Raw genomic sequence first — 13,136 nt, forward strand, 5'->3', positions numbered from 1 at the left:
TAGGGACCATTCACTTAAGAGCTGGGCTCTATGATCCTTGTAGGTCCCTTCCAAGTCAGAATATTCTGTGATTCTAGGATGTGTCTGTAGCTTGCATGTGTTGAACTGAACAGCATCAGTGCAAATTTCACTTTCCATAGGCTTTACAGGTTGATGGTGATGCTGTAGGATCTCAGTATTATGTATAATTAATAAGAGCTAGACATGAAAATAAATCTGAATTAATACAAGAACTTAAAATATATTAGTCTAAATGATCATCTCTAAATTAAATTTTTCATTTTCATATGAAGTTTTCATTATACTTACCTGGTCTATCACCTCTATTTTCAAACTCACAAAGATCTAAAATTCTCATGAAAGGCATTGCTGGAAATATATCAAAGACACCCGTAGCCCCCAAATTTTCCCAGCTTCCTTGCTTTACTCTCTATACCAGCCATCAATGTTTCAAATGAAGAGCATAAATTAGTTCAGGACATCCTTGTTCTGAAAAGCAATAAAAAAAAGATCAACACACAAAGAAATAAGAACTTAGGCTATTCCCCCACAATATGAAGTCAAAACAGTTTTCTTTTGTATGCAGTCTCTTCATGAAGGAAACCACAGGGATGTCTGCTGTGGACGATACCTGCCACAGTTTTTATAACAAATGGACTGTTCTGACAGCGTATTTATTCAGCATTTGCCCTGTGCCCAGTTGGTATAGGTATGTGAGTTGATACACCCATTTTGGCTCCTCTAAGCATGCTCACTGAGCTCTATGGGTTTAGACGGCATAAGTTTCTGAAGGTAAAACTTATTTGTATCACATATACTTCTGCTGTATTTACCGTGATCTGTTAGCATTGCAATGATGCCTGCAGCATTCTGTCAAGTATTAGTCTACATCTAAAAGGTGTACTGAGAAATATTTTTCATAATACTTACCTTTAATTCATTTAACTGTAGCTGTCATTTTGTTCCAAAAATTACACCCTGATAAGAGCAGTTCTTAACTTAAACCAACTGCTCTCTACATGTATGGATAAGACTGTCACTATGGTAGCAAAACACCTGGGATAAACTCCTAGGTCATTGAAAAAGCTAGTTTTGCCAGTAACTTCAGGAGACCAGCATTCAGTCTTCTGCTTTGCAGAACAACAGATAATGAGGCTTTTGTTAAATGTTCTGGCCTACCTCTGCTCTCTGGCGGATGTTTTCCTTGGTGAATTTGCCACCTGTATCAGAAAAAAACCAACTTATTCTTACCAAAATAAAAGACAAGACCCTATATCTTTACAACACATGTTTCCTTTAATAAAAGATAGTATGTTTACAGTCTCTATGCTTCCTCATCTTGCTTGGACTTCATCACCTTGGCATATCTCCCATGCAACTTGTGTTTGCACATTCAGTAGTTTACATTGGAAACAGTGTAGTCAAAGAATATTCTTCATTACACAGGCAGAATTTCATATGTGCTCTGTATTGATGTCTTTTCCTGCAACCAAAAACAAGGACACATGAACTTAAGTCCTTTGGCACTCCATTGGTATTAAAACTACAGCATCCCACTTTTGAAAAACAGTTCAGTCACTTTTCTGAATGAGTTCCACACAAACAAGAGAGCATGTTTCTGATGTAAAACCCAGATGCACAAGCCATCCCTCACTGATGAGGATGCAACACTGGCCAAAGTCTAGTCCTTAGGGAGCAGAACAATGCTGTGTAAAACATGGACAAATAATACAGGATTACAGTGACTGTATTAATGGTAGAATACTACTTGCTTCTTATGCCAGACAGACACAGAAAACACTCGCAGAGGCTTAGGAGATTCCCAAACACTCAGCCTAAAATCTGAGCATCTATTAAAGGTTTGGACTTATTTCTGCTGTTGGTAAACACGCTGTTTCTAAGTCTGAAATCATTAAAGGAGTGTTCTCAGCAAAGTAGATGCAAAGAAGCAGAACCTTTTCACGTTGCATACCTGTTCTCTGTGTCAAGAGCTCCCATGCCCTCTCTAGGTGATCATTCCAAAAAGGTGGATAATACAGCTAGGTTGCTGTTTCTCACACATCATCAAAACCTCAACCCTACCTCATGTGTGTCAGAGATAAAACTCCCATTAATCCAAGATGGGATCAAATTTCTCAAATTCAGGAAGTCACTCCTAGGAAAACCCACTACAGGTGGAAGTAGTCAGGCTATTGATGAAGAGGTGAGTTAAGGCAGTCATGACATATGGTTAGGTGACCTAAAGTGGACAATTTGAAGGTTGTTAGCTGCCCATGTGTCCCCCAGTGGGCATACTGTCCTGCAAAATGTGCCTTTCAAGATATGAAAGACCCCCACAGCTTTGGCTGTCTGCTCTCAGGCTTAATAGAGGATTGATAATTTAAACACAATGCTCACAGCAATACTATTAATAAAATAGGTGCTCAAAGTTAATAGGCACACAGAGCTATCTCACCCCATTGCAGTCCTCTTTGCAAGTGACTAATAGTTATTTGCACCTTCTGGCATTTTATAAGCAAATGGCACTCTCATTACAGCTGTCCCCTGAATTACTACTACTTCCATCATTACCAGGACAGCAGTACAGGTTTCACAAAGCAGCTCCTGACTTACACTGCCTCCTGTTCAGGAGCAGGCATTTGCCATATCTGTTGCAGGTTAAAACCTGAGTTCCAGGTACTCAATACATCTAAAATTCAGATCCCAGACATTGGCTTATGTGAATTATCAGTAAATCCTATAGAAAACCACAGGCCTAAATGTTTTCTTTCAAAGAGGGTAAAAGGAGAGAAGGCAGAAAAAATATCATTTTGATTACACTTTACTGTTGTGGCTGGATGGAAGTGAAAATTTTATAGTTGCCCTAACCAAGTCATTCTTACTTTTTTGTGGGGTGCTGGGGTTTTTTGGGTAAACTGTTCATAATTTTATCTCATCTCTGTGAGTTTTACACTAATGGCTGTTCTACAACACAGCATAGAACCTGAGGGAATCCATCCCATACATCCACTAACACTAACCTTTAACTGATGCAAACATTTGGTATTTGCTGTTGCAGAGAATGCACAGAAAGCATAAAATACCCAGGTAGGTGTGAGACACCAAGATGTCCAGGGAGTACAACACAAATTTTTAGAGTCAAATATTGCAAATTCTGCATAAACAACCTGCAGGCTCATTGAGAGTCAGAAGAAAAAGAATGACACTGAAATAGGAATGACCCATCTCACTGCTTTATGAAGAAAACTGAAATAGAGTACTGCCCTGATGGGAACTTTCTTTTAAAGTGGCTGTAAATAAGCTGCAATTAGCACAGAACTAGTAAGATACAAAATACCCCCTCTTATGCTACTACTTTGGAAAATCTCCAACAACTTCACAATTAAAAAAAATACAAAAAAACAAACCACAAAGTATATGCTAATCTTCATTTGCAGATTTATGAGTTTATGTATTTTCCCTGGAATACTAATCTTTATTTTATTTATTTGCATTAGAATGATTTCAAAAATTCCTCCTCAGGCATGTCTCATCATGTCATAATTATTCATCATCATGAAGGCTTCTAACAGCCTCTGGTTACAAGACCATGATGTTTTCTAATAAATTAAAAAGTGAAAGGATAATTTAGTCTCCATAACCAATTAGTCCTTGGCTTCTTAGCAAAACTTAGTTCGAAAAAATAATGTGTCCCCTAGTCTAGGGAGAGATGGACTGCAATAATCAGTTCACCTCACTCTTTCCCTGGAAATAATCAACATATCTGAATGCTTTCCAGTTCCAACCAAACAGGACAAGCCTTAAAGAGCATACAGAAACAGAGTCTGAAGTAGCTTCTTTGAACTCTCAGGTCTTCTTCAATGGGAGAGCAGACCAATGAGTTAGCATCTCAAAGTGGAGACAAAGGAAAGATTGTAATGAACGCGCCTCAGGCTTGATTTGGAGCAGGATCTCATGCATTTTTGCAGACCTTTGGCTAACATTTCCTGAGATCAATGGAAATAGTCCATTAACTTCATGGCTACTGGTGTGCATACTAAGGAGGGGAGACACAATGTTGTTATATAAACAACAGGGGCAACCAACATAAACATTTGGACTTGCTACAGTAGGTAATCAAGTTGACAGCTGTTGAATTGTGGGTAAATGAGCCCCAGGAGTAAGTACTCTTAAGGAAAACCTTGTTTTGTGGATACTAGTCTAATCTGGATCAACCCTTTACAGGAGTAAATATTGGGGTTTTGTTTATTTAAACTTAGGTGTCTGCAGTATCTACAAATGTATTCTACTGCATGCAGACAATGCCAGTGAGATGTTTCAGGTGTCAAGGGGGAAGCGCTCATATTTCTGGAATGGTGGAGGGAAGATTTATAAAGTTTTTACTGGCCTGAAGGAAAGAAAGAAAGTAAAAACATCTGCCAGAGTCATGAGTGGATTGTTGGCTAAATTCATTCAGCGGAGGAGTCTGAAATAGATCATCTCTGTCTTCAGAAGTAAGCGTTAGTGGAGTCATCAAAAATAATCACTACAGAGGAGTCCAGGACATACCTACAGGGAATAAAACTAATGTGAAAATGTAAATTAAATTCACAAAGTATGGATAGAAAAGCCAGCAGTTCTTACGCTCCTGTACTCACACCATGTACTAACCTTGCTTGTACTCTTATAAAACAATAACAGAAATATGTTTTGAGTCTGGAATAGTACTTATGGACATGCCATTAAAAGAGGGACAGTTGCAGACAACAGAGGTTGCTACAAATACAACTGTGATCACACTACCCAGATCTTCAATGTTATAAAACATCCATCGAAAGAGACAAGCATGGATTTCATAGAATCCCAAAATACCCTGAGTTGGAAGGGACCCACAAGGATCATCAAAGTCCAACTCCTCGCCCTGTACAGGACAGCCTGAAGAGTCACACCATGGACCAGAGAGTATTGTCCAAACACTTTTTGAACTCTGGCGGGCTGCTGCTGTGATGACCTCCCTGGGGAACCTTTTCCAGTGTCTGACCACCCTTTGGGAGAAGAACCTTTTCCTAATATCCAACCTAATTTCCCCCCAGACAGCTTCCTGCCATTTTCTCAGGTCCTGTCAGTGGTCACCAAAGAGGAGAGACTGGTGCCTGTGTCTCCGTTTCCCCTCACAAGGAAGCTGTAGACCACCATGAGGTCTCCTGTCCAGTTTCCCCTTCTTCAGGCTGAACAAGTGACCTCATCTGCTCAATTTCAAACTTTGGCATTGCTTGTGATGTTTCTAATGTGCTCTAGAAGCTCACCGATGCCGAGAGAAGTAAACATGAGTGGGTGGAAAAAAGGTTCAAACAGCTGAGCAGCAGTGACAGTAGTACAAATTTAAACAACTCTCTCCCTTTTTAGGTTTTGAAGAAGATCAAAAGGAGGCTCTGCAGTTCCTGAGGTACTCTGTCATGAGTGTGTTTGTGCTTGCCACTTGGCACTATTGTATAAACAACATACAGTACACCACAAGGAACAGTGACGTGGCCATTTCCCACAGCAGCCCTTTCTCTCCCCTCATAAACAAACCCAAGGCTGTGCGTATCCTTTACTGCCGCCCTGCCCTCTCCTCAGGAGCTCACATGAAAGCGCTTTGACTGTGTTTTGCATTAGTTTGCTTCCAGTGCCAAACAGCCTCCGGACTCCCCAAGCGCATACCGTGAGCCCCTGCTCTGGGAGGGCAGCCAGCTGGGCTGGGTGAGGCCCACGGCCTGGGGCTCGCCCAGGTGCCGGCAGCGCAGGGAAAGACCCCTCTGTGACTGTGCAGTGGATGGCCAGACCTCTGGGTCTGCTGTTATCTGGAGGATACGCTCCGTACATCTGCCCCGGAGCAGCCGGAGCACAGGGGAATGGCGGTGCTTGCAGCCAGAGCTGCTTGTTTGACTCTGGATGTTAATGCCCAGCCTTCCCCTTGCACTGACGAGTTTCTTTGGTTAAACTGGTCAGGCCCCAGGCACACGATTTCTTCAGGGCTACTGAAAATTGATTAATCCCATTTTGGCAATGGTCAACATCCTATGAAATGTTGTACAGAAGTTATTTTAATTCCTTTCTTTCTGAGGGCCTGCTCCTCTACACTGCCCCTCCACTGCTTTGGCTGCAGGTGTCTGACCCCAAAATAGCATGAACTGGGTTTGTGTAACTGGAGTGTGGAAGGAGTTCAAAACTATGTTTCTCAGTCTGGGCCTCCACAGGAGGCCAACTATAAATAGATGCAAAGGCAAGGATAATTGGCATGTAAAATGAGTAATGCCACAAGATCACCCTAGGAATTTTAGCGAAATAAAACTTTTGTGGCAATTCTACCAACTTGTGTTCTGGTTTTCCTCATCTGATTTGTTTCAGATGTCCCACTTTCCCTTTCTTCTTTAAACAGCAGTACCTTTCCCTGGGGTCCCAATACCATATTGTATAAATTATACGTATTCCAGCCTGTAATAACTTTCATAGATTAAGCAAAAAATGACCACACAAAAGATGAATAACCCTAACAAGCCTGGTGCTTGTTTAGCTTTCTAGGGAAAATTAGGCATGTTACAAACTCAAAAAACCTTCCTGTCTCATGGTCCGTAGTCTCCCAATTGAGTCTTCTACTATGGGGACTGCTTTACGTCACTGTGAAGAGGTACCTTGAGCCCAGGTAGTTTGGCAGGAAACTAGAGTTGTAAAAGCACACCTTTTATACTTTATTCACAGGTAATGATTTGACAAAACATGAACTTACAGGGCAGAGTAACTGCTAACCTATTGCCCATCCAGGCTTTCTCCAGGAAAACAGCCATACAAGAAATTTCGCATGTAGGACAACAGAGAGGAAACTGGAAAGAAAACAGTTGACATGACCTCTGTTTCTAACTCATATCACGTGTTGTTTTCTGACTCTTAACAGACACCCACCTCAGACTTGGACCCACTGGAAAACTTCCATGGATTTCATAAAAACAGGATTTCAAACTCTGTTGTGGCGAAAGTATGATATAAAAAATTTACAAATTTGTTTCTAAGAGCCGTCAGAATAATTTCCCTTTTGGCTTGTGATAAATCCTAGGGGTGGAGAATGAAAAAAAAAAATAGCTCCCATAACTGAGGTCTTCAGAGTAGAACTTGAAATTATGTCCTGACTACTCACAGCAACCAGGCAGGACCAGCTTTCATCGCCCTGCAGAAAAAGGAATAAACATTCTCCAGAAGTCAGAACGCACATTGAATTATCACAAAAAGTTGTTTTGGGTAGCGGCAGGGAAAACAGGGTAAGAAATGAAGTTTTTGGTCAGGTCAAGAGAAGTGATCAGTATCTGAAATATGGAAAACCACTGCCATCTGTCACCACATTTGGTTTGGGTTTTTTTCCAAAAGTAAAACCCAAGGATATGAAAAAGGAGAAGAGTTAAACCACAAAGGATAAACTGTTCTAGCAGACAGAAGACTTCAAGGAGAAGTCTCTCAATCATATTACTAACAGATACACCCCATGGAGAATTAAGTGCCAGTAGATAGATGTTGAAAGCAGACTAGATTGTGTAGCGTGTTTCAGAGACACAGACATCATCTTCGGAGTGGTGATGAAAAGAGCTAGTCAAAATTCAGAGAATGGAAAGTAGCCCTTAAATATCAGGGAAGAAAAGGTCAATTAATTTAGTTTATCTTAATCTATGCTGGTCACAGCTATGAAGTGACAGACCCTCTTCACACTGATGTCACGTTCCAGGTCTCAGCCTTCTATCCCTCCTTCCTGGAGATTAGCTCCAAACAGAAAACTATTACAAAATAATCTATGTCTGATGAGAGCATCCAATATAAATGCACAAATCCTTCTGTGTTCATAAACTAGCAAGGTGACATGAGAAGCTATTCTAATTATGCGTGTCTAATATGTGGAGAAAACACATCTGTTGTTAACTCTTTACATAAAGCTGGGAATCAAATGCCCTGTGTCTGACCTGGGTTTCCACCTAGAAGGAATGGCTGAAAGGTTCCTCTGCAAGCTTGAACTGAAACCCTGTGGCACGGTTCAACTCTAGAACTGAATTTCTTCTTAGATGCACAATTCCAGGAGAACTTTCAGTAAATAGCGAGTAAAGGATGCTCTGAGCTCTTGCCCCTGACAAATCAGGGGGACAAAGTCTGTGAAATGAATTCAAGGCACAGAGAGGCTTTTCTGCATTGCAAAAGGTAACTTCAGAAGGTTAAGTCAATAAACCTGTAGTATGTCAATAAGCCACTATACATTTTAACAGCCCCTACCCAAACAAGACTATTTCATTTGGATATTTTGCTATCCGAAGGTCAACAGTTTAATTGCATCACCTAAACAGCAACCCAATTAAAGTTACCTCAGCAATGCATAGATACTGTTCAAATAACTCTCCCAAGCAACATAAATGGTCTTAAAATGGCACCCTCTATAATCACAAAGGAGATCCTTGGGTGACCATCAGAGAGATGAAAGGTGAACGACACAGCCCTTTACCCACACAGTCTGCTTTTATTGCCTTGCAAAACGCAATTGTATTGCTTTTAATGCTTTGGCATGTTCTCCAGGTTTTTTCTGCAGCAAGATCAGGCTACAGGCAGAAAAGCACTGCTAACCCTACCGTGTCTTAAAGATAATTTTTACTGTTCCTGATTTACTTCTGACCTCCTGATTTTTTTTTTTTTGCTTGACCTTTTACGTGAAGACAAGGAAAGAGTACATTTCATCTGCTGGTTGAGAGCATTTTCTTTTCTTCACTAGCAGAATTATAGGGTTTTAAGTGAATGTCAGCTATTCTGCCTGCAGGCTTTCACTTCACAGCAACTGTATACCTGGCCTTTTCTTTCCTCACTAGTAACAGCCTTTGTTAAGTAAGGCAATGTTTACCAAGCAAGACCTGCACAGCCTCTAAGAGTTGTGCTGAATGACAATGTTTTGGAAATCAGCTTCCCTTGGGAGTCAAAATTAGTGACACGTAGTCAGGTGTTTTCTTAGTGCTATTGGCTTGTTTACCAAAGCTGCATATTTCCCATCAGGGTTCCTCTGAATCACGACAATGAACGTCACACAAGCCCCTTCCCAATTGTGGGTTGCCTCCCGACCAGAAACTGCTGCTTTCTGTTGTCTTCCTTCACCGCAAACTACAGCTCAAATCATATGGTCCAAGCCAAAGTTAATGCAGATGCTTTTGTGCTGAAACTACCCATGTCCTGAGCTAGAGAGAGACAGAAAAGGTTTGAGAACCTCATCATTGCATTAGCACCAGGATTATGTTAGCAACCTTGCATATAGGAAAGCTGAGAACAAGTCACCCCCTCCTCCTCCTTTCCCTTGCTCTCACAGTTCCCTAAATTGTCAGCCCTCAACTGTGTCCTGTTCCCAGTTGCCCTGGTTCTTACACTTGCATCCAGAGCCTTGGGAACAACAGAAGCAGCAGGAGAGTCATAGGTAGGACCCTGAACTGAGGTGGGTGTTGCACAGGACCAAATAGGTTCAGATCCCAGCCAAACAAGGCTGCTGCCTCAAAGACTTGGAGCTGAACAGACCATGGTGCAGCCTTCACCTTCCCGTGGCACTCCCATTCTAATGAGACACTTGAACTCCCCATCTCAGCTGTCACTGCTGCATCCGTGGCCTTCTTCCCGACAGCCGTGTTTGTCCCTGCTGCCTATGCAGGTAAAAAAGGTAGAACCTTATTCCCACCATCCCATTACAATGAGGGAGCAACAACAGCATTGGCCTGAGACAGGGAGGCTCTTTCTTGTGGTTAGAAGTGGTTCCCAGGACACCGCGTTCTAGGATCTTGGCACTAAGGGACCTTGAAGCCATTTAGAGAAAGTGTTAAGAGAAAAGAGACCAAGATGGCACAGGGAAGGTGCTGGGTGCAGGTTTCCTCAATTTCCTCCTTAGGACTCCATGTCCTTGTTAGGACACAGGATACCCTAGCATGGGGCAAGGGGGCAGCAAGGTGTTTGTGCAAGTCTTGGGCAGGAGTTATGAAGGGCTCTAGAGCCCAGGAAAACCTCCCTGGCTTCTTTCTCCTTAGCTGACTTATAGCATGGACATAGATATTCAATAACCTATCTTAGAGATTTACTGTCTGCAGTGTGCACTTGTCCTGCTGACCAGCCTGAAGGCAGCTGTGGCCAGCAACTAACTCCACCACGTGATCAAAGGCTTTTTCTTGCTTGCACCGCAACAGAGTATCCGAGAAAGTTAGTCTGTGCAACTTCACCGTCTCCTTGTGAACAACAAATAACCTGTAGCCCATAAACTATCAGAGAAAGGATATTATCTTACTCCATCCTAGTTACTCTGAAATTAAAAAAACTGGAAAGCCTCCTCTTCTCCCTCTGCAAGAAGCTTCACCCATGTTTCTTCCAGCCTGATGCCTGCAGTGTGTAAACCATTAAGATCTCCTGCCAAAATTATAAATTTCTAGTCAGTCTTTAGAAACAGCAGCGTCATTTTCCTAATCGCACAACTGGGAAAACAGGATATGAAGTCCCAGTTAAATTAACTTAGCAGGTATCCACAGACTAATAAAAATTTCCTTATAACAAATTTGAACGTCTGTTTTTCCCCCCTTTTCAAATTCCAAACTGTTTTTCTGTACTCAAAATAACAGAACTCTCAAAAAGGAAATTCTGCCTAAGAGGTATTCTTTGTCATATGGAATTTAAATGTCAGACTTTTATTTTGTTATTAAATATTGTATTCAAAAATACATTCCACTACATTCCTGTCTTCAGAGCTTAGGAAAAACTGTTGATTCAGCCCATTGCTCCATGTGTCATTACTGAAATGCCTCTTGCTGCCTCATCCACACAGAAAGACTTGATCCTTTTGACAATAGTTAAAGCAGTACAAGACATGCCCATCTTCTCCAAGTATAGGTGCAGTAGTACTGGGACAAATGTGCCCTCTAACAGCATGGTTAAGAACATGAAAACATTCATGGTGGATCAAAAATGGCATCTAGCACAATGTACTGTGCTTGACAGTGGCCAGCAGCGGATATCAGGGAAGAATAAACTAGCATGGAAAGCTCAGACTGACATTCTGCAAGATTTCATACTTGGTTTCCAGGGATTTATGTATGGCAGACACCTTAAGCCATGGTGGGTATGTTTGTGCCTTTTAAATCTCAAGCTATCTTTCATCTATAGACCTTCAAAGCCAGTTTCTGAAGCTCTGAGAACTTCTGGACCCCAAGACATGCTGTGGCCAAGGATTGCATAACTTCAACATGCAGCAGCCTGTGAAGACGTTATCTCCTGTTTGTTTTGAACCTGACACCTGATGGTTTCATGGCACACTCACCTGCTTTGCTAATGGAAGCAACAGAGATAAACTCTTTCATAATGACTTTTTCCTTCCTACTCTGAGTTTTATTGACGTCTAATTTCAGCCTCCTCCCACATCCATCTTTCACACTGCAAAACCACACCCAGCTGCTTCTGGTAAAGAAGCCTCATAAGGAAGGGAAGAGACACCTTTAAACCAGAAGAGTAAGAATACAAAAAATACACTAAGTCATCGGAAAAGTCACTTTTTTCAGGTTGTAAGTAGTAGTGCATTTATGCCAGCTACTTTGCATTAACTGCTTATTTACATGCCACTTCTCTGTAGTAAACACAAAGTACATTATCCTTCAGGGAGAGTGACTCATCACTGAAACAGAGATAAAATTTATCAGGTAGTAAGAATGCATACCCAGGCAGGTACAAAGGAGCAGCTGACACCCACACTGTACTTATGTCTTACTTTAGCCTAGTCAGGCCTAGTCCAACTGAAGAGGCCGTGCTTGGAGATGCTGTGGTATTGCCTGGTCAAACAGCCCACTGACATCCCAACCACCAAAACCATTTCAGCCTCCACTGCCTCTTCTCCTTGAGCTGTAGCACCAATCTGCAGACTAGAAGGCAGCTCTTTCCTCACCTCCGCTCATGCTCACACCCCCAACTCCCAACCCTCCTCTGCCAGAGCCTGGCGTCCACACCCTCCCCCAAAACAGACCCTACTGAAAGACCCAGACCCCTGACAGTTGCTGTAAACTCTATAGGAATGCCAGGGCCTAAGAAAATATCTTTACAGACAATATTTTTGGTTGGTTTGTGATCTCATCAGCTGTCCTTAACCTGGACAGAAGATCTGGTTCATGGTGAGAGACACAAAGAAAATTTCCATAGTTAGGATGGCAAGCTAACATGCTGACAATTCTCTGGTCAGGAGGAGGAAGGGAATATGATGAAGGCTGCTTGAGGAAAGGAGAAGCCAGATTTCTCAAATAACCAATATTTCTTAGGTATCTCACAGGCTGGTTTGCCAACAACCAAAGCTGTATACTGAAACCTTCACTGAGACAAGATAAAACCTTTCCTCCTAATCACAGTCTTGATGCAATAATGGAGTAAACAGTTGCAAGATAAGTGCATCACAAACAAAATGCACTGTTCTACAGACTGCATCTCTTTCTATTGAAATATAGATCTTTGTACAAAGAAGTTAATTACCCATAGGGGCTAATTAATTTACAACAAATCACTGGATCACTAGCCCTTCTAACGTATCTTTTTTTAATTGATCATGGACACACCTGTCTAAAACCTCTCCTACCTTTTTTCTGTTTGCTACATAAGTGACTTGACTATTCAAATTTCCTTTCTACCTTCTCTCCTTCACAGGATGCTGAAGAAAACCAATTTTAGAGTCATTTACAGCATTACAGAAGAAAGAGCATTACTGAATGAAGGCCGAGGTCAACTAGTGACATGAAATTCCTAGCAGGAGATAAACCCATATGATTTTTAAGTATAATTCCTGCCCATTTCTTCAAAGTAAAGCACACACACACACCTGCCTCCTGTTTTCTGCCCTGATGAACAGAAACCTCTGTGCTTTTATCAGTAACAGCCTTCAGAAAGCACTTCCCTCATTAATCCTAAATAAAGCGGACTTTATGAGTCATCTCAAAAGATAGGATTCTTCATGTCATTCTCACGTTTTTTGAGGTTATAAGACTCTCAACCAAGCAACTCCTTCCTTCTCACCCGTGTTTCTGAAGGTTTATTTAAATGATTTACTGCAACAATTAAAAAGCTGAGATAGATCATCCAGCATTGTTTAACCATGTGGT

At 41.6% G+C, this 13,136-nt stretch overlaps 1 long non-coding RNA gene across 2 annotated transcripts in view; it reads right to left on the reverse strand.

Annotated features, from left to right (window-relative positions):
* Positions 1-315: 315 nt before the first annotated feature.
* LOC138108264 (uncharacterized) overlaps positions 316-13,136 on the reverse strand; it is a 33,614-nt gene continuing 20,793 nt past the window's right edge. For both annotated transcript variants that reach the window (XR_011149920.1, XR_011149921.1), the window contains exons 6-8: positions 1,320-1,483; positions 1,180-1,220; positions 316-489 (exon numbers count right to left, since the gene is read on the reverse strand). This is a non-coding gene — a long non-coding RNA (uncharacterized lncRNA). The remainder of the gene's footprint in view (positions 490-1,179; positions 1,221-1,319; positions 1,484-13,136) is intronic.

This window comes from Aphelocoma coerulescens, chromosome 3, assembly GCF_041296385.1.
Source record: "Aphelocoma coerulescens isolate FSJ_1873_10779 chromosome 3, UR_Acoe_1.0, whole genome shotgun sequence".
Classification (NCBI taxonomy): Eukaryota; Metazoa; Chordata; class Aves; order Passeriformes; family Corvidae; genus Aphelocoma; species Aphelocoma coerulescens.